Here is a 22,810-nt window from a genome sequence, read left to right on the forward strand (position 1 = left end):
GTTATTCTCTGTCAACCGGTTTTTTTAACCGATGTTTTCAAATTTTTATATATATTTTATTATTTATTTACAAATAATATATATACTATATTTATATCAGCTGTTTAGTACCCATAAAATAAGCTCTGCTTAGACTAGATGGGGCTGTGTAAATTGTCCTGAGATATTATTTTTATTTATTTTTTAAATATCCTTTAAACAGTTTGAAATTTCTTACAGACTGGATCATCATTATATTAACAAAATACCATACAAATTTAAAATTCTAACATATTTCATAGATATATATTTATGAAATTATCTAGATATTCCACAAACAAGTTGTAACGGATTTAATTTGCATATTTTTAATTTATAAAAAGCCGTTTATTTTCATGTCGCACATTAATGTTTATGGAATGTGTATTATCGCTTGTCCATCTACTAAATATATTTTTTTTAATTAAAAAAGAGCAAAGTGCACCTATATATATATCAAAGTCGCTGTTTTGTTCTGTCTGTTGGTCCGCTTATTTCGAGAGCATGCAACAGATTTAGATACTACTAAACACATTAAAGAATACGTACATTGAAATTAATCTGTGATAATATAATGTATATATTTTTTTTCGAATATTATAATGCTGTAGTACGCAGCTGGCGTGTACAGCTTTACCGAACGATAAGGAGAGAGCGCAGATGGCACTCCAAACCTGTGGAAGGACTTAGAAACGGTTGTCGAATACTACTTTAGAATGAGGGTATGGTAAAGGTTCTAATCTCGACTCGGGTAATTTCGATACCCATTGGACGTGGTATCGATCAGGCTATTAAGGCTGAACTATATATTATATATAACTTACAGTTCACACTTAAGACTTTCTTTCTTGCCATATCATCTTTCACACTCCATCTATCTCTTTTTCGACCTTCCTCTGCCCTTATAACCATCCAAATTCATATGTATACGTAATACTTTTTTTTTAAACATTCTCTTCATTCCTACACATTACACGCCGATACTATGACAGCCGATCACTTTTTAACTTCTCCGACATATAGCAATCACCTAAACATCAGTGTGGTATAAAAATAGAAGAAAAACAATACCTATATTTAAATTAGGCAAGTTGAAAACAGAAGTTGTTTTCGTTTTACCACGCCAGTTAATATAATCAGTCGCATATAAGCCATGTGTAACTAATGTCTGTATTACTTAGAAGTTACACAATGTTTCCAATATTACTTCAAAAGCGAAATAGTGTATGTCCGTTTGTCAATAAAAGAGTTTAACATCTCAATAGCATTATAAGTCCACTGACTTTCAGAGTTGTAATATCTATTGAAGAGCGTTTCAGACCTAACATTCTGTTATAGCAGAACTTCAATATATTGAAATTAAATTAATAAATTTATTTATTATATCTAGTACAATATCTAATATCGTGTGGGATTCTTACCCATTAAAAACTATACTATACTATACGAGTGCCATTGCCAGAGTCGGTAATATGTAGTTCACCACTATTAGTAAATAATCTAGGCAATAAATAAATATTAAAGTGTGGGATTCTTACCCAATAAAAAAATAAACTGTATACTTACAAGTGCATTGCTATAGTCGCTAACATATAGTTCACCCCTATTAAATAAGTAAATATAAAAGTTAAATATATTTTTTGGTAAATACAAGAACACACCGTCACGATTGTTATCTCAAATGTGGTTGTCAAAGGCATTATCAAATATAGGCATCATAGTGAACACAATACTTGAAATGCCCAGATTTCGCTAGATATATTTTTGAATTCCACGTAACCACTGAAAATAATCCGAGACACGGTGATAGGCGTGATTTTATTCAATTGAGAGTCATTCAGAAATAAAAATTGTCACTATGTTTTTTTTGTGTCGGCTCGAGTAGTACGTCGTTACATCATAACGACTTATTTTTGTAAATACATACATAACACATCCCACCCCTATCTACATTATAATTAATGTTACTGACATATATAATTATTTTTACAGCGTACAAATAAAAAATCAGGAATCATAAATTAAAAACACAACAAAAAGATTTTTAACACGTTAACTTAAACTTTAAACCCCTTAAAACTTTATAACTTTACATTTTAGCTTAGCATTTTAACTTTATATTTTTGCTATATTTACTCGTATATACGGCGAACAAAGCCGTAGACACAAATAGTATATTTAGATAAATATCAACGCTAGCTTCTCTATAGAGCTTGCGTCATCCAGACAAATGTATAACACAAGAAGAAAATTGGGTCTACCCTCGTCGATTTAGCTTCACTCCGTTAATAGAGATAGTACAGGAATGAATTATTAATGCTGGGTTCTGATTCTATTAAGATTTGGAACTTGATCTATTTTTTTCTAGATTTCATTGTTTTTTTTTTACTTATAATTCTCTTACTTATTGTAGTGTATGATTAAATGTCTAGCTATTGACTCGTAGAGTGATCGGTAGTAAGGCCAAAGATTTTGTATCAAGTTGATATCCGCAAGATTGTTTGATTTTTTTTTTAATAAAAATAGCCTATATCCATATCTGAGATAGAATCTAACTTCAAGATAAATTTCATTAAAATCCTAAATGGATTTTAATGAAATTTATCTTGAAAGCCGAAAAAAGTAAAAACGAAAGGAAAACAAAACATTTTGTCACCTAGTAGCCGAAAATCAATCAATATTAATTTAATAATTAGTAAGACTAGAAAAATAATAAGTAAAAACAAGTAATATTGAACTATTCTCAATTTGGCCACAGTCTTTAACAATAAACAAAAGAATATATCCATATATATTTTGGGTGTATCAAATATATGGCAGTGTTTGTAAACTTTTTTTACCGAATGAACATATTTTTTATGCATATTTAAAAAAAAATATCATTCTACACTCCTACTCTATATAAACTATAAGTATGGAAAATTTCATACTCCTCCATTCGCGCAATTTGTGTAAAAAGGGGTACAAAGGTTTTGCTTCACGTACTAATATGTAGATTAATATAGAAGTATGGATTAATATGGATACATCACAAAAATTTCTATTACTTATCCTCAAAATGTAGTATTTGATAGGTCAGCGTAGTAGTATCGTGAAAAATAAAATCTCAGATAAAACGTGTACAAAATCGAGAACATATAAAAGATACTGATTCGAGTCTAACTCAGTTCAATTCAACCCCGCAACTAGCGACCCTGCACGTTCTCCGCTAATACAATCCCATTCGATGCGCTTTCGTAATTCTGGAACACGTAGCTTAGGTAAGGGCTTTCTTATGTTATATGTTCAGATTCGCAATCAGCTACGAGACAAAGAGAAACTCAAATTGTTATAGTATACCTGATTTACATTACGTTTATTTTATATTGATTTATATATTATCGAAAAGAATAAAAGAAAGTGGAAACTAATAATATTAACCCTGGACAATTCAAATCGAACCCGCGACTATCGGAAGTAAAACGGCATTCTAAACTGCTGGACCGCCTTCGTATATAAAAAAAGACAATAGGCGGATAAAATATTTTTATTCATATTATTCGATATTCGACCCGATAATCAGCAAATCTCGATTTTAAATGTTCCCCGGAAGGATATAAAAGTAAAATAAAAAACCAGCAAAAGTAATTTCCCGCCATTGAGCTTAAATTAATATACAATCGTTACGTATTTTTTATTAAGCATATATAAAAATAAAATATACATATTCTGATTAAACTGAAATGTAAATTATGCCGATAAACAGATTAAATACAATAATTAAATTATAGAGCCCACTCTCTCTCTTTTTCTCTGTCTAATTGTATATTTCTAGCTTTCTATTCAAACTACCTCTACTATTAATTAAGGGGATTAACGGGATCAAACTTGAGGCTAACACTAATCAAACTCAAATCCATTATCCTTTATCCTCGGCTTAATAGTTTTACAAATCACTCAATTCCACACTTCCTATATCTACTATTACCAACATTAAATTACAAGACAAACAATTTATGAACAGCACTCTGGACATCACGTTATGACATGTCCACTCATGCGTTGCCATTCCAGAGGATGAAGATTTCATGCCTCTTAACCCGTACTTTTACTGCTTTATTTGACCCTAGTACCAAAATAAATTTTACAAAGCATGTTATTTATCAGCCGAAATAGATGATACAGAGCCATGCAAACGACGTTTTAGAAACTACATCTCGGCCTATATTTTAGGATGACTGAGGTATCATGCCTCTGTACTCTGTACTCTGCAATTTCACTACCATATACCACACTACAAATCAAAACAGAGCAAAATGCTTTGCAAGAAATAAGTATGATACACTATCTTCGTACTGCACGAAGTACTTCGGAAACACAACATTAAAAAGAAGTTCGGAAATCCCAAGTTCACAAATCTTATTAAAGGGAAATGTTATCCTTTGCGTGATAGTTAGTTTTCGTAGAACTATTTCTTCTGCGTCGGAACAAATTCACGTGTTTTTTTCTAATAGCACAAATTGTCCTCATTAGGTAATTTGCTTTTTCATTTTGGAAACTAGTGTAATAAGTACGTAGATTTTTACGCAAACTTCCTTCTGTGAAGTCATAGATTCACGTCATACGTTTTGATAGTTTCTAGATTCGTAAATTACTGCGATCATCAGGGTCCATACTACTCATATAATATATATTGATGCTATACTATAATATATATTTAAAACATTAATAAATGCAAAGGAATAAATAAACAAATAAAGAAGGCCTTTCAAAATTACTCAAAAAGCTAACGTAATCATTTAAAAACATATTACTGGTGATTAAAGACTGAGACCAGATTTTGTTATTAGGAAATCTTATCTGTGGTATACGACGGAACCACTGCAACAATTTTAGAAAAAAATACACTATTTCAAAGCTACATTATTTCACAGTAATATAAACCATATTAATATATACAAAACTTACAAATTTATGAGCAGAAGGACGAAGAAAGGGCGGGCTACTACTAAGTAATATGCCTTTTGTTAAGCATATTATTACATAGTGTTCTTTAGTACTTTTTTACATATACAATGATGAGTTAGATTATTATTAAAATACGGTACAATGTTATTAATAACATGCCTATAAAGTGCCTTTCCTTTTATATAAAAAATATTTTTAGACCCTCAATGCTAACAATTTGGCGGTATTCACAATAATTCAATCAATGTTATATCAGTGATCAATATTACTTCTTTAACTGAAGAAAAGAAACTTGTGTATTGTTTTTATTGTTATGTACATCACCGAGTCTTCTTTTTTTTTATCTTTTTCTTCTACATAAAGGTTGTCTGTAAGAAACTGCTTAGCGATAAGACCGCCTATTGTACAAATCTATTTAAATCTTTTATATTGATACTTTTCTGTATACAAACACTATGCAATGAAGCGTATTTTATTCATTTATAATGAATAAAAATAAACATATAAAGAGACTTTCTGTAACGAAGATTATAGGCCTCATTGGTAACAATACATGCTAGAGCAACTTCCAATAGCCCCCTAGAATCTATCGTGATTCATTCCTGATAAATTTACTAGGACAAAAGAATTGAGATGATATTTACGGCATCATTGAAAGATATAATGATGATGTAGAGGAAAGGAGTAAACAGAGAAACCCATTTGTTTAGTATAAAGCACTATTCTATCATAATCCATTAAAAAATCTGCCATAACGAAAGCTATTACGATTTTCAATATCTGAAATGTATTTTTAATAACAGATGACTTATAAATTCTATTCCAAGGAAAGTAACATGTATATACAGATTATTATTAGTTTTTTTTTTATGTGTACAACACTACCGATTGTGCAAATAACGATACGGTTGGCTGCCCCGTAATATTTTTAGACAAATATTTTTTGTCATTGTATGTAGTTCGTCAGAAGCAATTTACCTCAATATTACATTTTGTTTATGTTTGCATTATAAAATATCTATTTTATATTGTAAGTTTTCTTTTCATCTAACATAGGAAAACCTTTAAATATCTGTTAATATATTTTTTATATCTTCAATTCATGTCCATCGCTGGGGTAAACAGATGGAAATCAATGTTATAAATTAATGCACATAGTATGATGCCTATTCTATTTTTTACATTGCCACTCATTTCAAACTTTTTATTTGAAATAGCGTAAAAAACTATGTAAATATATATCTTGAAAGTAAAAGCATTTTTTAAAAAAAAACTACTGCAACTGTAGCAAATTAATTAGTTAGCGCGTTTTCCATCACTAGAGAGTCACAAAGACCCGTTGACACATAATCGATTTTAATATGAACTAGAATTTACGAACTCTAACGTCTTTACCAGTAATCCCTAACGTTTTTCTATTAATTTTATAAATAAGAGTACTTATGTTTATGTACTGAAAGATGCAGTACAGTGATTCATAAAACTTAATTTTATCCAGTATCTAATTGTTACTTGCAATCAAAATTACGTCAATATAAACTTTGTAGACAGTCGTAAATTGTTTAAACACTGTATTGTTTTTATGGAGACTCAGGTTTTATACAAAAACCTTGAATACGAAACATTATTCCGTAGCAGGCAGTTTGACTAATCTTTTAATTAAGATATTTTTGGTCATGAATTATATAAATATATAATCTTAGACACCAAGGGGAGACGGGCATTGTTGGTAATCATTCATTATAGACCCTATTGATCCATAGACTACCTATCAAAACTGGGGGTAGTTTTGATAGGTAGTCTATGGTTTATCCTCATTATATCCTTCACTGGTACCTACAAGTACATTCCGGTGCACTATTCCAGAATTATTCATTAAAACACACACAAATTCAGCTAATCCTAAACTAAGCATTTGTGCTATGAATACTAGAGTACACAAGATAAAGATATGCCTACTTAAATATTAGATTTTATGAAGATAACACAGTATATATAGAAAATTTTTAATCTGGCTGACATTACTGAAATGAAAAATCTTGAAAATCTTCCGGAAATGAAGTATCTGTAATAATATAAAGAGAGAGACCGGATATTATTTCATATATATAAAACTTACATAAAAATCGCGTAGAGTCAACCTAAAAGAATAGATATAATTTTTTCTTGAAGTCGGTTATAATGTTTATTTTAATAAATTGTGTACAAAATTAAAAAAAATTGTTAAAAAAATCTTGATCGTGTCTTTATCAACGTATATTTGTCAGAAAAATCAAACATATTAATTTAAGAGATAAACTAAATTAAAATAATATTAATGCTATAAAAATATAGGGGTTGGTAGAAATGGTGAAAATTTAGAAGATTATGCAATTGTTAATGCCGCGTCATAAAAATATGAGTAATTTGTGCAAAAAATTAAAAACCGTATTGGGCTAAGCCACCTTTACCTGTTAGTGGTAAAAAAAATAGATAACAATCTTTTCTCAGATCTATTGAATATTCATAAAAAATATCAAAATCACCCAAGCTATTTTGGACGAATATGGCAACTAACATTGGACACGAGAAATTTATACACTAGAGAGATGTATGTATATATTAATATATACATACATATATTATATTAATTACCATTTATTATATTATTTACATAACCTAATTATACAACTAAGAACCTAAAATTAAAAAGCTTAAAAAAAATATAATATGATGACTAAAATATATTATTAAAAGGGGTCCCTTCAGGCAACGTTCCGAAGATACTGGCAGCGTTCCCTCTTTGAATAGCTGGACAAATTCTTTATCCAATGTAGCTGCCAGCTCTTCGGTCTTCTGTGATGTCGACTAATTTTATTAATTATATTAATAGTATATACTACCTTTTAAATAGTGAATTAATGTCTTAAATAGGCGCATTGAATCTGGAATTAACATACTCAAAAAACCTATAAGCAAAATAACGATGCAGGGGCAGACCATTCGTTACTAATATACATTACTTCTAACAATAGATGTCTACAGAATATAGTAAATTTCAATGCCTTTAAAATGTCATTGAATAGACCGCTACCGCTGTCTCATCCATCATCTAGTATAAATAGTTCAGCATATCACTACAGCGGTATGTTTTTGAAGATAACAGCGTCATTACAGTACCTAGTCATTCTATTTTTCCCTAAAGTAAAGGTGCATTTTTCCCATTACGTTGGGTATTTTAGAAACCGCATAATAAACCGACTTTTCATAGAAGTATATTCCATTTGTAATTCTAATTGGTATTTATAATTTCAACAATTAAAAGTGAAGCGTTTAAAAATTATATTTTCCGCAACTGAAGGTGCATTATGCGATGTCGTAATCTATACATCTATACATATAAATAAAATTGGAGTGTATGTTTGTAATATTGAAATAACCGTTTTTTACTACATGCATATAAATACAAATACATATAAAGGTACATACACCAAAATAACATTTTTTGCAATTTTTGTCCGTCCGTCTGTCTGTCAGTCCGCTTGTTCCAGCTAATCTCTGAAATGGCTAGACCAACTTTGACGGGACTTTTTTTGCTTAGGCTACATTTATTTTAGAAAATAAAGTTAAATTCCACGCGGTCGAAGTCGCGAGTACAGCTAGTATGTAATAAGATCAGAAAGATATTTATTATTCCATCTAAAAGTTAAAGTAGTTAAAAAGATATTTTCCGCAAAAAAAAGGTGCAAGTCCCTATGCCGTAATAAGTAATAAGATAATGAGTAATCTCCTTCGTCTAACTTTCAGAAAGATATTTCATTCCATCGAAAAGTTAAAAAGTACTTAAAAAAATATTTTCATATATACTACGTAATATGTTGTAAGATAATTAAGTATTTGAGAAATCGCACACAGCAAACAATTTTCAAACCGGTGTTTATTATATATATTATTATCTGAAAGTTAAAGTACATAAATAAATATGTTTTTCGCGTATATTAGTTGCATTTTCCTATTACGTAATACATAATTAAATGTCTTCTCTCCTCTACCCAAAGGTTGTCTAGAAGAGATCGCATAAGCGATAAGACCGCCTTTTGTACCCATAATCTAAATATTGTTATCTTTTGTATATATGTTTTTTTATTATTATGGTGCAATAAAGAATAAAATAAAATTATATATATCAGAAATCGTCCACAAAAAATAATTTTCAGACCGATATTCTATTATTATTCTATCGAAACAAAAAAAGAAATAATATATTTCCCGCAAAAATAAAGGTGCATTTTCCTATTACGCAATAAGATAAGTATTTCCGAATTCGCTTACATACAATAATCTTCAGAACAATGTTTATTATTCTGACATATTGAATTATTGTATACCTAACCATATATGCAATTTTCCCAATACGTGATAAGGTAACCGCAACGGTAGATAGGTTTATTCCCAATGGTAATTTTCCGTTTGGTATATCTAATTTTAATTGTTAAAGTGTTATTATTATTTAATTTGTAATTAATAAATACTTATCAATTAATTGAATTAAACAAAAAGGAACACCCATTGTTTTATATACCTAGATACAACATTTGAAAAAAAATAGTAGGTATTTAAACTGTAATTTTAACTATTAAAGTATTATTATTAATTAATAAGTACCTAGTAATTAATGAATAGAAACACCCATTGTTTTATATACGTACAACAGCTGAAAGAAAATGGTAGGTATTTAAACTTATATAAACTGGCATAATTACAGTAAAACATTTTAATACGTACTGAATGTACTCGTAAAGTTTGTTTCATTAATACTTACTTATTTTTTAAGTACCTACTTGGGTAAGTTATGAAATTTTGAGATATTTTAAAAATATAAAAATAATTTAGAATAGTTAAAGTAAAGCGGAAATGGATATTATTACCGTGCATGCGAACTGGTTTTTATTGCACATAAAAAGATCCAATCCAGCCACAACATAAATTAGTATTCAAGCCATTATATTATTTGGTAATGATATAATTGGGACTAAAATTCGTCATGCGGCCTCTACATGAATAACAACCAATTTGGCTTTTTTTAGACGAAAACCTGTTTCAATAATGTACACTGTATATTTTCAGTTTGAATTTCAGAATTCTTTTGTATGTAAATTCGTTTACGCGACTCCGTGCGAAGTACATTTGAACAGCTGAATTCTTATAGAAATAATAATATGTGGTAGAACGATCATCGCTTTCGTTTGATACGAGTAAAATCGAAAACAATATTCCATTACAGACCATCGGTAATGATACCGAAAAACACTGTGAACATCACAATTTATTTTTTAATTCACAAACACTTAATAACTTTTTAAACACAACTCGAAAAGAACATTAAACTTCGAATTTCGAACACGATTCTATTTTGAAACGGTGGTTTTTTTCATCGAAAAAAAGTTTTTTTATGTTTAATAACGCGCGACTATTTCCCGCGTAAACAGCGTGGCGACGCGTACGCCCCTACCAGTGTGATTATCGAGACTGGCTGGCACTGGCTGCCTAGAGTGACTAGTGACGTGACACCGTCGCGTCGGGTTACCGAACGCAAAATCTCTTTACCGTCGTAACCTTACTGCGACCGGTTCCATTGGACCCCGTTAATATACCGCCAAAAATAACATCGACAATAACAAAAACGTTTATTTCCATATTTTTCTGAGACACTACGTTGTAACATTAGCGAATACGATTACACTTGTAAGAACTTAAAACACTTGTTATTTGTTTAAAAAGATTAGTTTTCAATGAATATAATTAACACTAGGTTTACGGGCGTTTCTTATATATCTATCTCTACGAGCATCCGTCAAATTGACGGGTGGATGAAAATACGTATTTATTTTTAAAAAATCAATTTATGCAAACTAAATCTGAGTTTAACAATATAAGGCTTCACGTAAAAATAAAATACTAATAAGTCAAAGTTTTTGTTAAGTTATTACGAAAATGATAACAATAATATAAAGGCTATATAATCATATTTATCGAGGACATTTTTTACATACGTATTGAATTTCTTTTGTGCATTTTCCGCATACGATATTTTGTATATGTATTTTTACAATACATACAGCAATTACTGCTTCTATTTTTATTACAGTAGCCCACTTGACAACTTTTTCGCACTCCCGATGTTGAAAGTGACCGATCTGAAACGTCTGAACTGTAACGAACGTTCTCCTTGTTTTTTCCAGCTAATTCATCGGCTAAAGAAAATATAAACTCCTTTCTGGATATTTTCGATCCGGTACACTCTTTGTACAATATCCACGCGTTTATCGCTGCCAAATCTAAAATATTATAAAAAACTTGGAGAGGCCATCGAAAACACCCTGCTTTCACACTATATTTGCGTCCCATCTGCTACCGAAGTCTGTGAAAGTTCCTTGTGTGTGTTGTTTATGTTTGCACCAACACATGAACTGATTATCTTTTCCATACGACATTTAGTCTGCTGCACGCTTTGATTTTCGAATAACGCGAGGATTTGACACCCGGGCTACACAATTCGTTATCGAGGCGCTATTGAGACTATGAGTTGGGGGGGGGCGGGGTCTTAACCCTTTCTATTAGTCTTATATTTGCATTTAGAGGTATAATTTTACAAGCGAAGCAAATATATAAGGATTGTTGACGTAATCAGCTAACCCGTCAAATTGACGGGTTCCGTAGAAATAGGTATACAAGATACAATTTTCAAAATTTATAAAGCTTAGGAAAATACTAATTGTGCGTATAAACTCTTTTAATGAAATTATAAATTTACAATGCAAAATAGTTAAGATTAATGCTATGGTTTTTTGCGTGTTTCATTTCAAAGTTTGAAATCCGTCAAATTGACGGGTCCCGTAAACCTAGTGTTAAAAACTCACTACCAATACGCCACTACATATACGTTACTACAGTGAGACGATAGTTAATTATATTCTAATTAAAGAGAATTTCATAACATTCCGTAATTACTGGTTAAAGCTATATGCTATGTATGCGTATACACTATAAAGATAGTGACGCAGTAAGAACATAATTTATTATACCAAAATTTCATTACCAAACAGTCATAAAGCCAACTAGAACAAATATGAATGCATCCATGCTGAAGAAGAAAAAGTCAACATAGACTTTTTAGCAAACGGACCAGCGGCGTTAATAGCGGCATTAATAGCCTAAACCCTTCTATTGTGATTAAAGATGATATTTACAAGGTTGCAAATCCTAATAAAAAATGTACAAGTTCATAGAAATGCAAAAACCCTGTTCAACTAATATACTTACTTCAACAAGAGTCTATTGATGGAACATTTAATAATCTTCGCCAATAAACACTGTTAAGCTAATCAAAACTACCCGACTGACTCTAGAAACCAATTTTAATCGAATTACATTAAAATGGGCTATTTCTCCTTTGCGCAGTTATTTAACTTTATTTTTATTTTTTTTAACTATAGACCCGGATAACTCTATACGTTATGGTAATACAACCGTCGCATATACCATATACAATATAGAGGAACTGCACTACGAACATCACGTTGCAATACCATATAATTGCTCACTCTTCAACCATACACGTAGCATACAATTACTCTTGAATTGTAGATTAGTAATGTAATATTATCTGTATTTCGTAGTCATTCTATTTCTAAAATGTTCTTTCTACCTTGTCTATGGAACATAGTAGGCTATCCTTATTTGAGAGTGGCTACACGTTCTACTGTATCTACAAGCTCGGTTCTCGACCTAAGCACCTCGTTGATTACTTGATCTCAGAGAGAGATAACGATGATTGCCCTCTCACACCGCTGCTTAACCAAAGCTGCAGGTCATTAGTGGTTCAACACATGATTCAAACATTATTCGCGTGTTTACTGAAAAAAAATCTGTTAGATACAGTCAGATATATTTTTTGTAAGTTAACAAGATGGTAAATAGCAACTGTCGCTTCTAAATCTAATCAGAATTCCGGATACCACGTTATTATGCGATATCTATGGTACCACTTATCTTGAGCCTTAGTCAGTTGGAGACCAAACCAACACACAGCAATCTGTTTACTGACTAATTTATGTGAGACGAAGATATCCACGAAGAAGACTTTCTACAAAGTCTAACGAATCTAAACCACAGACTCAATAATCCATAGTACATTTTATTTTTTGATGATGCAGTTATATCTTCCTGCAACGGCATATCCAGGCCCAGTGGAAATTGATATGTAATGAAAACAAAGGCAGGTCAGTCTGCTCATCAACATCATACCCAACTTCTTTAAAAATCATTTAATTTAAAAATAATTCAACACTATCTGTTTTGTCAGCAAATAACCGAAATTATTATGACTCTGATAAATATCACCTGTCATTCTAATCTTTTAATATTATAAACGCCAAAATTTGTGAGTATGGATGGATGTTTGTTACTCTTTCACGCAAAAACTACTGAACAGATTTTGATGAAACCACAGTAATATAGCTTATACATCAGAATAACATATAGGCTATAAATTTCATGCGAGTGAAACCGCCGGCACATCTACTACTTCCATAAATAAACACAAGGTTTAGAGAGTTAGCACTGCCCTTATGTGGAAAAAACCTTCAAAATTAGTCTATGCAACCGATTTACAACGCTAAATTTATTGATTTTATAGTTTCAAATAAAAACTATTTTGATTTTTTGTTCTTAGTGACCACTTACTGAAAAAAAAATACTATGTGTCATTTCTTTTAAATCTCCCTGGAAGGCAAAGATTGCTAAACTATACAGCCATATTCAAAAACGTTATATTAAAATGATAGTTCCTGTGGAAGCCATATCCCGTGCCTTTTTATTCGTTTCATCGTTTTATTTCTAGTTTTCATTTTCTATTCGCAGCACCGGTATATTCGTGCAATATTCCCCTAGTCACCTCTTACGACAACCTGTATATAAAAGAGGACATATTATTTTCTTACTCCCTCGTTTAATCTGTGGAAACTATGTACCAGTTGAGTTCCATGCCAGTTCTTCTCAATCGAAATAGCTAGCCGATCTGGACGGTAGGGATAATATTATACATGTTGATGTTTGTAAGAGACTAAAATATCCCATATAAATATATGATTTACTATACTTATGATAACACTTTAAATTATGAGCCACATGTTCATGTTTTGTTGGCGTGTTAGTGATAGAAGAAGAGATCAATGGAAGATTTTATACAAATGACAAAGTAAATAATGTACAGAAATTAATAAAATAAAAATGAACTAAAATTACGCGTTACAATTTTTAATGTAAGATGAACAAGCGATTGAATGACATTTCAATTATTTATTTTTCAGTGAATATATTGTCTCATGGCCTACAACTATATCAATCTACATATAATAAAATCGTAACGAAGAAAAAACCGTCTGCTTGTCAATGTGTACGAGTAAGGTGGAATTACTAGTAATAATTTTTCACCGACTAAGCTATTAATTAGAAGTTAACAGACATGTTAAATATAGTTGTGAAAATTCTTCTCAAAATGAACAATGTTATAATTATTAAACATACCAATTTGATGGCCTCGGTGGTCTAGCAGTTTAGCACATCGCCTTACTTCCAATAGTCGCGTGCTCGATTCCTCGCACTGGACATATATTTTGTATTCATGACTATGACTTTTTGTATCAGTTTCTGCTTCTGTATTTTCCATGTATATTATGTATTTATTAAAAAAAAAGTACTTAGTAGCTAAGCTAAATGACGCTATGTGAATTGATACTATTATTATTAATAATCAAATCATAGATCGCGTCACACATACCTTATACATTGTCATTTGTGAGACTGACATATATTGACACTGTCAATATATGAGACCACTATTCTGTACAAAATTTTTAACTCAACCTCGATTATATGATCATCGTTATCAAAGTAATTCATGAGGCGACATTGAAATATTAATATGCTAACGTAGGTACCTATCAGCCTTATATAGACCGCAATGTCAAGAATGGACAATATTGACATAAGGGACACAAATTCTCAAAATACACTACATGTAGATATAAATAACCATAGTGTTGTAATCGTCCTAAGCGGAACATCTTATCAATTGATTGATTCTATTGAATTTTACACAACAATAAATCTTTTATTAGTATAAATTCGAAATTTGAAATTATTAAAATTCGTTAGTATCTTTTTGTATAAATTCTAATTTTGGGGTGAAAAAGTTTAACATTGTATGGATACTGTTGACGACCGCCTCGAAACTCTTTTGATAGCTAGATAGATGCTTTATTAATCAATTAAAATGAGATACAGAAAAATAAATTGTATAAATTAAAAAACAGAGGTGGCTTTATGTGTCGCAAAGATGAAGAAGCAACCATCACAGCAAAAAATACAGATAAATCTACAGCGCTGATATTCGGTTCTTTTATATCTTTTTTTATACATTATTGCTTTCTTAGATCAAAGCTTCATTATAATAATAGGGCTGTGGCCGCGGTTTCACCTGCGCTAAATTTCAATAAAAAATTTACTATATGATACTCTGATGTATAAGCCATATTACTGTAAAGTTTCATCAAAATGCGTTCAGTAGTTTCTGCGTGAAAGAGTAACAAACATCCATACTTACAAACTTTCATATTTATAGTATTAATAAGTTTAGGATATTTTACCATCTAAATCTACATGTTAAACACTAAAACAGTCAACCATTACGTTACACTTACAATAATTTTATTGTGCAAAAACTAACACCGTGACGAGTGTAATTAAGATTGGATAGTCAGACTGACAAACAACACTTAACGGCTATGTTAAGTGTTCTTTGTCAGTCTGACTTCAGTCTCAGTTCAGTCTTACTGATATTTAGAATTCATAGTGAAAGTGGACGATACTACAGATATTTCTCAAATATATTTGATTTCTTAACTATCTTTCATCGGATAATTAGTAAGAAATAATAAATCACATGCAAAGTTTTTTGGTGTTGATTACATTCGAACTTGCGACCTATGTGGTATAGTTCTTGTAGTAAACACGTGGCCAAGGCCACGTTTCTCATATATTTATACTAATGACGTAAGGAGGACAAATATGGATTTATTATTTGTAACGGATACTCTAAAATTTTTGAATCGATTTTAATTTTTCACCTGTTAATTTTAAGAATTGTATTTGCAGAAGACAGCGAATCATTTATTGTAAGACCTTTGTTACCTGTACTTCACAAATAGTGAAAATTTGAATTTGGAATGTATAGTAGCAGCCAATACCATAATTTAGACGCATTTTTTAATTAGTCATCTCAACAACTATGATGATGAAGGAAGGAAGTCACCAGTAATTAAATGAACTGAAATTTATTTTCTAAATTCATTATATAAGTAGATATCACATTTATTGGTTCAATATATTTCGCCACAGAATGGCATTTCAAATAAAGAATATTACCTAATAATACATAAATTAATAACAATTTCATACAGCATTGTCCATTATAATAAGACATCATTTATATCATAAAAAAATTTTACTCTTATTTATTTATCAGTTCTTCTAAAGTAAAATAATTGAATTAATAGTAGACATCGTATCATATTTGGTATTCTATTATATACTTTAATTATCATTAAATAGTCTAGAACTAATCTAGTCTATTTAATAACTATATAATAGACTAGACTATAAATAATAGTCTACGTTGGTCTCTTTCCTACTCTATCTATCTATCTTTCCTACATCAGTCGCCAAACTTGGTTTGTAACCTTATCCTGCATCTTAATCCTCTTAAACAGCAACACATGAGTGGTATCACGAGTGTCCCTTGATAACGTGATGTCCACAGTCTGTTCATGTAATATATAAGCGACGGTTACTGCATGCTTGTTTACCATTATAATTACATAAAAAAATCGACAGATTTCGAAATATACGAGGCAAGCCAGGGTACTCATCGTCATTGCTACATAATTCCTAAGAATTTAGCATTGTGTCTAGACTCGTTTAAATAAATAAATATCTAGTGTTTAAAAGTAATAAAAATAGGTACCTCTATTGTAATTTTAAGACGTCTATTATTCAAATAGAACCTGTTTGTCGCCGTCTAAATATAGACTGTTGTTGTAATTCGTCACGGTCAGCATTATTTAATAGCAGTCAGTGGATGATTATGCGATATCATTCCATATTAACATTATTAATACCTACTTGGGTACTATAAATAAATCACTTCCATTACATATTTGTTTTTAATTAACAGTATTTTCCTTATTGCCCGATATAGACAATGTATACACTGTTTCAAGCGAACTCTATCTTATACACCTGCGAGCACCGCAACCACTCAAGTGGAAGTGCATTCACATTAACACAGTGCCATCTAGTCCCAACCCAAGTAAAGCTTGTGTTATGGGTACTAGATATTTATACAATTTATACAATTTATATACGTAAAATATATCTACCTAGATATATTTTACAATATAATACAATATAAAATATATCTAGGTAGATATATTTTACGTACATAGACCATACTCAACAATACAAATGTTTGCATGCTAGGAATTCAACCCGTAACCAAGGAAGTGAAGTAGTGTACTAAACCGCTAGGCCACAGAGGTAATATATACTATATTAACAATTGTAGTATATTTAGACCTAACTTCTATATTATGTATCTGTGTGCGCTTTGTCTAACATGAAACGAGAGGAAAGTTATAACTAATTTATTGTATGTGTGCACTATATGTGATATTAACGCAAATATCTTCACTATTTACTCTAGTGTTGATTACATAAATTTTTTTTTCCGTTATACATTTTCTTCTTGTTCATTAAACAGTATTAATAAATGATTCTGTGTAATTTACACTATAACTCGCTCAGTTACAAACTGATTTATTTTGTTTTTTCGTATAAATGATTATCTTCAGAATAATAAAATGAAATATTAATAATTTTGATAATATTACAATTATTTTAAATTATTATATCTAAAAATTTAAAGATAAAATTAGAAGAAAAGATTTTTATTAAATATAAAAATACCCAAAACATCCGTAAAATTAAAAGCAAACTCTAATTACCTCTCGTTGTAGTAGACGATAGCCATTTTTTTATAAAGGGAAATTATGCAAACACCCTCATATTTTATTAAAACCGAAAGTATTCCAGTTTTTGTGGTTGCTCGTTATGTTTCTTTGAAGAAACGTCAGAGGAAGCATAGTAATTCTTACAATGGAATTCTGAGACAGAAGTAATAAATTCGCTCTTTGTTATGAAAAGTTATGATATCCTAATGAATTACATCTTGATTCTATATAGATCAGTTTTCTCTCGTAAATATGATACAATAAACAGCACTAAGCTATACATAGATATAAAGCTGTAAAGTTCCTAGTTTGAACTCGCCTATCTCTGAGACCAATCGAATTAAATAAAACTTTTAGACAGCCCATTTCTTTTACTTATAGTTTATTAAATAACGATAAGTCGAGTAAAATGCAGAAGACCAGCAAAGCAGAAAATTAATAGCTCAGAAGGCTGATGGGATTCAATACAGTCTGATGGATAATAAGGATGACCTCTATTTCTTTGAAATTAAACACGCTACTTAAGTATTACGATCTTCCCCATTAGTGATGAAATTACTACCTTTATTGGGTCTACACTCATACGAGGCATCATGAAGCAATGCATAGAGTTCAATATTTGTGTTCTCACACATGCTAATTGTAGCGGAATTAAATAAAATAATACAAACCTATCAGGTAATGTAATGGACTACTACAAGGGGGAAACGGGATTGTTAGTAATGGAGTCCACATTACTTGACCCTATTGCTAGCAATGTACCATGTCAGGTTGACCTCCACGCGGTTCCCCCAGGAAACCATCATGATAAATTCCAGGCGAATTTGTCACGATGGGCTAACTGACCTGACCTCATCATCTTATCATCCTCCACTGGTGCCCCGCCAGCGTAAACCGATAGCGCAGGCGGGTGCACCATTCCATTATAATCCATAAAAAAAATATAACGCCTATTCAATAAATAATAGTCAAGAATAAATCATAATACATATTGGATATCCAATTATCATGTTACATGTTACATTTTATAAGCGTCACGGGATCTTCTAAAAATGTTACTCAAAGAGTAATGAAACTACACCTTTCACCTTTGAACTTAAAGTGGATTTCCTCCCGTCCGTAAATAGTTTTGTGGCTGCGACCCGTACCTAACGTCTTTAGTATCCGTTCGAGACGGCAGCAACCTGTGATATATAATATATGTTGAAACTACACCTGACTGACTTCATTAATATATAGTATATAATAATATGTATAAGGGTAAGCACCTAATAAATTATTTACATTCCCTAATAGAGGGGACAGCTTTAATCATATCACGATCATTAAAGAATTTTATTAAAATATATAAAAGTTCCTAAATAAATCTAAGATTAAATATATATATATATATTAATCGGAATGGTAAACGGCCTACCTAATGGTAAAAGATAATCGTCTGCCATATATATGTACACGAACAACACTATGAATCATGTGTCACCCATATTACCATTCAATCTTTGCTGATCCTGAGGATCCGGAGATACCACACCTCTTATTCTGTAATTTCACTGTCATGCATCATTTCCTGACACTTTAACAATAACACACTTAACGAAGCAGGCTGCTAAATATTTCAAATTACATCAGAAATACAGCTTCATCCTAAATACAACTTAAAAAGTAAGTTACTTGGCGGCTGTAATGCAATGGATCTGAAAAACCCAGAAGAGGATTTTTAACAAACTTTCTTTTCTTACTTATCTAATGATGATAATAAACGATGAAACCTCGGTCTCCTAGTAGTTATACATAAAGCCGAAAAACATTACTCTCCCTTTCGCGGTAGTTGGCTAAATTACACGTAACTGAGGATCTCTTATCGAATATTGAAACATGAGAAGGATTAAACTTCGACAATCCATTAACGGCCATCGAATTAGAGTTCCTGCCTGTTTCAATTTCAAGTTTCAACTGTTAATTATCAATATCTGAAATTACTGGCCCAGAAAACTGGATTTATATGGTTTAATTTTGTTTAGTGACTTAATGGGTACATTTTTATTATAGTTTAACTGATGATTTCCAATATTTATTGCTAAGAATCATAGTCTAGAAACCGATTGTAATTATTTTTATATAACTTTATGTTAAGCGATAATCGTTGCCTATATTGCCTTATACGGCCTCGGTGGAATAACGGTTTAGACACTGCCTTCCTTCGTTCGCGGATTCGCGGATGTTCGCGGATTGGATTCCACGCACGGTACAACATTTGTATTCATGAGTATAATTGTTTGTATCGGTTTTGGTGTTTTTTATGTATATTATGTAGATATTTCCAAAGAACTGTATATTTGTGATGATTGCTAGACAAATCATGTAAATACTTAATATTAGATGATTTGACTAGTAATCTACCACAAGCTCTACTCCTCCGATCGATCCCCCGTCCAATTGAAATGGGGATCAATATTACTACGGCCTGAACCGAGGTTCGAACCCCTAGCGGTGCCCTCAGACTAAAGTCGTATTCGTCAGGCGGGAGTTGGCCTTCAGCCGCTCTGTAAGTCCTTCCGCGGGTTTGGAGTGCCAATCTGCACTCGCGCCCTATCGTCCGGTGAAGTTGTAAACCGAAAAAAACCACAAGCTCTGCTTAGCTTAAGAGAAGAAGGTGCAGTGCGAATTGTCATAAGATATTAAATAAAAATTTCATTAAATATTGACATGACACTCAATAATAGATATGCTTGTATTACAGTATTTTAATAATAAAAACTATTCACATGTTATTTTAATTATTAAATTTTATTTATTATTAATAATATTTATTAAATATTTTAGTTACACTAACGCTGTCATTGAATCTTTTCATGGTTATTGGAACATGGAATTCCTTGGTGTAGCGCATCGCTAATTGAGATTTTGAACCTTAACCCGTAAACTTGAAAATGCAAAATGCGGCAAAAATAATTAATTTAATACAAAACATTCTAAAGCTCCTTCTGCAACATAAAATGCCACTATTCAACTCTGTATTCCGGGAATTAAAATTATTCCATGCCTCTGTTATATTATACAATTTCCACATTCAGGAAATGTAGAAATTGTACAATTATGTTGAGTTTGGCTTTGCTGTTATATATAAAGACATAATAATTTGTTAATTACGTTTTTTTTAATGTTGGTGTCACTATTTTTTATAATCTAATAATATTTTATATGCAAAATACAGTCTAATGTTCTTTATATCTGTTGTGCCAATCTGGGCAAAACCGAATCGGACAGTTAATTTAGAAAAAAGATTTTATCATCTCCGTCTGTTGGTGACACTTCCACTGCTAAACTAATAAATCAATCAATTCCAATTAAATAGACATAATGTTGTAATAAATTTTATTACTGTTAATGATAACTAGTGTTGGTATACACTACTATTATAGAAATAATAGTAAAATCCTTCCATAATAAACACAGCTTAAAATGCTATCTACTTTAGGATTTTGTTTTATTTGTTACTCTACCTGATAATGTAAATAGGTAATGAAAGATCATCAGACGCCCTCGGCGGTCTATTGGTTGTACACCGGTTTAATTTCGATGGTCGTAGGTTCGATTACTCGCACGATACCAACATTTGGATTCGTATGGGTGTATTGTATATGAATTATTAAAAAAATGTATCGTAATATATTTTATTTATTCTTTATTGCACTTTTAAAACTTGTACAATTTGGCGAGCTTAATGACATATGGCATTCTCTACCAGCTAACCATTAGGTAAGAACAGAAAGCGGTTGATGGGCAGTAGTGGGAAAGGATTAACCTATAATTTTACCTAACATAGGTAAATAGGACTTTAAAAATACTTACAAATATACATACATAAATATAAATATATACCTACTATAAGACATACAATACATAATATATATATATTTATATGCCACATATACACCAATAAAAATAAATCTATCAGCTGTTTAATAATAATAGCTGAGCTTGTACCTATTGCCAATAAATAGATTTATTATCATTATATAACACAATATAAGAACTAACTTTTGTGAACATAAGTAATTCATGTATTTTCCAGCTACTGTAGAGCTGATCTGAGCTACTGTAATATACCATTGGCTTATCTATAAATAAGGTCTAAGATGTAAGTTCGTACCAAAAAAACGCCGACAACGCGAACAAATAAAATACGAGGCGGCACATAAAAAAAAACTATTCTCATGGGAAATACAACGCGCGTACATTCAATATGATTTTCTTCAGGTTCGTAAGAGAAAAAAATGTCATCTGAATATAAGATTTATTAGGAACATTCAACTTGCTTAACTTTGTGACGGTATATTTTTCTACATCATCACGTACGCTCTCGTGATTATATTCCAGAAGATATGTGTTAGGACAGTTGTGCTCAAACTTTGTAAACTAAAGAAAATATCGTCTGCGACAGATTTATTAGTAAATATAAATTTATTATAAAATTATATACTAATCGTAGCTCGCGGCGTTGTCTGAAGTAGAACATAAAATGTCTGTGAATCTAATAATTTATCCGTCCATGCACCAAAAGTTTATTAGAATCACCTTAAAAACTAATAATTTTATACTATTATTAAATAATTATAAAAAAGAAACGATACTTTATAACAAACAGACACTGCATTTGTAAGATTAATATGAATTAAGCAATATTTTTATATAAAAACCATTAATTTAATTTACTTATTACAGAGAAAAAT

The 22,810-nt window shown here is 30.9% G+C and overlaps 1 protein-coding gene across 2 annotated transcripts in view; it reads right to left on the reverse strand.

The window, feature by feature from the left end:
- LOC131846461 (atrial natriuretic peptide receptor 1-like) overlaps positions 1-10,435 on the reverse strand; it is a 140,925-nt gene extending 130,490 nt beyond the window's left edge. The window contains exon 1 of one of the 2 annotated variants that reach the window (XM_059195774.1): positions 10,231-10,435. The gene's annotated coding sequence lies outside the window, so the exon portion shown is untranslated. The remainder of the gene's footprint in view (positions 1-10,230) is intronic. The other variant, XM_059195775.1, reaches the window with a different exon arrangement.
- Positions 10,436-22,810: the final 12,375 nt, after the last annotated feature.

Source organism: Achroia grisella, unplaced genomic scaffold (assembly GCF_030625045.1).
Source record: "Achroia grisella isolate CSIRO2021 unplaced genomic scaffold, CSIRO_AGI_Agris_v1 utg511, whole genome shotgun sequence".
Classification (NCBI taxonomy): domain Eukaryota; kingdom Metazoa; phylum Arthropoda; class Insecta; order Lepidoptera; family Pyralidae; genus Achroia; species Achroia grisella.